The sequence below is a fragment of the Microcebus murinus genome, chromosome 9, assembly GCF_040939455.1.
Source record: "Microcebus murinus isolate Inina chromosome 9, M.murinus_Inina_mat1.0, whole genome shotgun sequence".
NCBI classification, from domain to species: domain Eukaryota; kingdom Metazoa; phylum Chordata; class Mammalia; order Primates; family Cheirogaleidae; genus Microcebus; species Microcebus murinus.
This window is the reverse complement of record NC_134112.1, coordinates 35,581,695-35,585,488: the sequence shown is the minus strand read 5'-3', so window position 1 is coordinate 35,585,488 and position 3,794 is coordinate 35,581,695.

Below are 3,794 nucleotides of genomic sequence, written 5' to 3'. Positions count from 1 at the left end.
GGTTTCTGTTAGTCTGTCAATTACATTTGTGGAATGATATAATTTTGCATCATGTGGCCAGAATCGATTTAACTTTTCTTTATTAAGAATATTAGCAAAGGAAATATATGTACCTTAAATATTTATACCCCCATAATATGCTGAAAACATATATTATATATATATATATGTGTATATATATATATATATATATATACACATATATATATATATATTATGAGCTGGATCAATAGTAAGAAAGCATTTGGAGTTTGCCCCAGAGGAATGAGTTCATTAGGGGAATAGTTAGGGTATTTCATCTGGTGGTAATAGGTACAATGTATTGCAATAAAAAGAGATTAGTACCAAGCATCATGCAGAAGGTTGTTGAAGAGTTTACATGAGAAGCCAGTACTGTTTTAATGGAGTTAAAATGAAAAGCATTTAGTGTTTTATACATTCAGCCACAAAATTCATCATTGCTTCTTTCCCTAGCCAAAACTAAGTAGGACTAAGTGAGCCAATGTCAAAGCCAAATATTATAGCCAAAATCTACACAGTTGTCAGTTTTATTACTTATGTCATGTTCACGATATCAGTGGTGGTTCCAGGCTTTGTTTCTCTGACTGTCCCCTACACATGAATGTGCCACATATGTCCACCTCTTATCTACCTACAGATATTGCCTTTATATTGCCTTGTACAGACACCTCGTCTGTGTCTTTCAAGTTGCTCCTCATTGTTTTAAATCACTGTCTCTTATTTAACTTGTCAAAGGTAATTATTCTCTCTGATTTCCTTCAGACTTTATGATTCTCTTCTAGACTCCTTCTTTGTTCAACCTTCTTCCTCATAGAAGATGACCTTGCCTTCCACTTCATCAAGAAATGTGATGCTGTCAAGCATTCTACCCAGCCTCACACATAATGTCCCGGCACCATGGATCAGTGAGTCTTCACATTATTGCACTGTCACTCACCTTTACGACCCCACTCGAGAGGCTTTCTCTGCCTTGCAAGATTGATGCCCCTGTGGTCCTTCCTTGTTTGCTTGGCACAGCAACACCTATGTTTACACTTAGTCCAGTTGCCTTCTCCTCTAGAAAACATACAATTTGTCCTTCTTGTTGACCCCCAAGGCACCTGCATACTTGACAATTACTGTGAGTTTTCACCATTATTCTACTTGAGGACTTAACTCTGATCTTTTTATTTTTCTTTTGCCAAAATTCCTTTCTAAGAGGCCTGGTAAATCATACCTACAAACAATAAAATCTCATTAAATATCGTTCTATTACCACAGTATAATGTGTCTTACTTTCCAACCTGATTCCAGTATAGCATCACATGTCAGAAGACTCCTTTATCTTAACTCAAGCATTCTTTTCAACTGACTCCAGGTCTTTAGGTAAAACTTAACAGTTTCAACCAATTGTCAGCTAAAGACCTCTAAATCACACCTATGACTTATAAGTCCCTGCTTTAAGATGCCCCACCTTTTCTTGCCAAACCAACGTATACCTCCCATGTATGGATTTAGGTTTTACTGTAATTCCTGTCTCCATGAAACCTGGCTGATTCAATCACATTTTCTCAAGACCTTTTGAGAGCATGTTCCTTGGGTTGCAGTCACACATATTTGGTATAAGTAATTTGGTTTATTCAGAGTAAACCTTTTTAAATAATTTTACAGAGTTTGGAGGGGTTTTTTTCCATTGACTTACATTTTATGGTTCTTATAGAACCCCTATTAATATGTCTCTTACTCTCACTAAAACACATAACTTCTTGAGGTTAATTAGGTAGCATATTCATCATAATGTTCATTATCCCTGCAAAAAAATTGTGTCATATATGCTAGGCACTGTAGATACAAACAAAATGCCATGGGCCTCATCACACCAAGGACCTCTCCCTAGGTGGAACCTGACAAGCAATCCTAACATTACAGATGAGAGTGACAACAGTAGTAAAATGAGGACCAGGAAAGAAAAGAAGTGGGCAAACTCAATTAAATAAAAGAGGGAAGGAAATGACATGGAAGTTTTTCCTGGGGTAGTTGACCATTTGAGAAGAATTTTCAAAGATGCTGGATGAAATACATAGTAAAGTTTCTTGACTTACGGTTTCAACTTATTCCAGTATATAAGGAGCTTGGGAAGTCACCATTCCTAGCCTCACATTGAGAAAAAGCTGAACAACCTAAAAATCAATGACTTTTCTTAGATTCACCAGTGAATTGATGTCACAAGGCAAACTACCACCCCTCATCCCCCACAAAAGTAGAAGAGACAAGCAATTAAAAAATCACAACTGAGGTAAGCTTACCGGATAAAAACTACTGGAGCTAGTAACTGGTGGTGATAATTGAAGGTAGCCACACTAGGTTCTCTCACCAAAGATCGGAGAAAAATCTCTTCCCATTATGCTTTGGGGAAAGGAAGGGATAAAGTAACTGTTTTTGAAATATGCTAGGGGAAAGTAATCATTTTGAAATAAGCCCAGAGTGATCTCTGTAACAAAGGACTGCTTTCAAGGGAAATACTTTGCCAGAGCCTTCTCTGGCCTGGGGAAAGTGCAATTATACACCTCCAGCCCCATCTATTTTTCTTGTTTCACATAATGAGAGGGGAAAGAAACACTAATATTTGCATCTGAGATCACTGCCAAGGAACTTAGACTCACTAAAAACTCAGGTTTAATGATAAGAAAACAGAAAACTTCCCTCCTCCAAACCCAGCACTTCATTAACAAGGATTACAACTCAGAGAGCTACAAGATGCACACTCTAATTAAGAAGAAGTTCTCTAGGAAACCCAAAAACAAAAACAAAGAAAAAGCATCTGTAGAAAACTTAATCCTCTGGCACATACAGTACTGCAAATATTAAATACAACCTAGCAGTTAGCCATAAGTCATCACTCTAGAGACTGATTACCTCAGTTTTATTAGCAGATAGAGCATCTGATTTTCAATGAAAAACTGCAAAGCATACTAGAATCAAGAAAAAACAACATCTGAAGAGACAAAGCAAGTATCAGAACCAGACCCAGATATGACATGAGTTTTTGAAATTATTAAATAGGAAATTTTAAATAACTATGATTAATATGTTAAAGGGTCTAATGGAAAAAGTAGACAACATTCAAGGATAGATGGGTAATGGAAAGAGAGACATAGATGCTGTAAGAGAAAATCAAAAGGAAATGTTATAATAAAAAACCTTAACATTGTAATAGGCTTAAGATGACCTTATCAATAGACTGGACAAAGCTGAGCAAAGAATTCAATGAGTTTAAAAATATGGCAAAAAATTTTTCATGAAATGAAATATAAAGTAAAAAAAGAATGAAAAAAATGAAACAGAACATCCAAGAATTATGGACCAATTGCATATGATTTAATATAGGTATAATCTGAAGGAGAATATCTGAAGAAGAAAGAAAGAGAGAGAGAGGGAGGGAAGGAAGGAAGGAAGGAAGGAAGGAAGGAAGGAAGGAAGGAAGGAAGGAAGGAAGGAAGGAAGGAAGGAAGGAAGGAATATTTGAAGTTATAACAACTAAGAATTTTCCAAAATTAATGGCAGACACTAAATCACAAATCCAGGAAGCTCAGAGAACACCAAGTAGAATAAAGTCTCTCACTCTCTCTACATATACATATATGTACACACACATGCATGCTTGCATACCCAAATAGATCGTATTCAAACTGCAGAAAATCAAAGACAAAGAGAAAATCTTGAGAAAAGCCAGAGAAAAGAAGCTCATCTTTTTTTGGTCTCATCTATAGGAGAATAAGAATCAGAATTATATT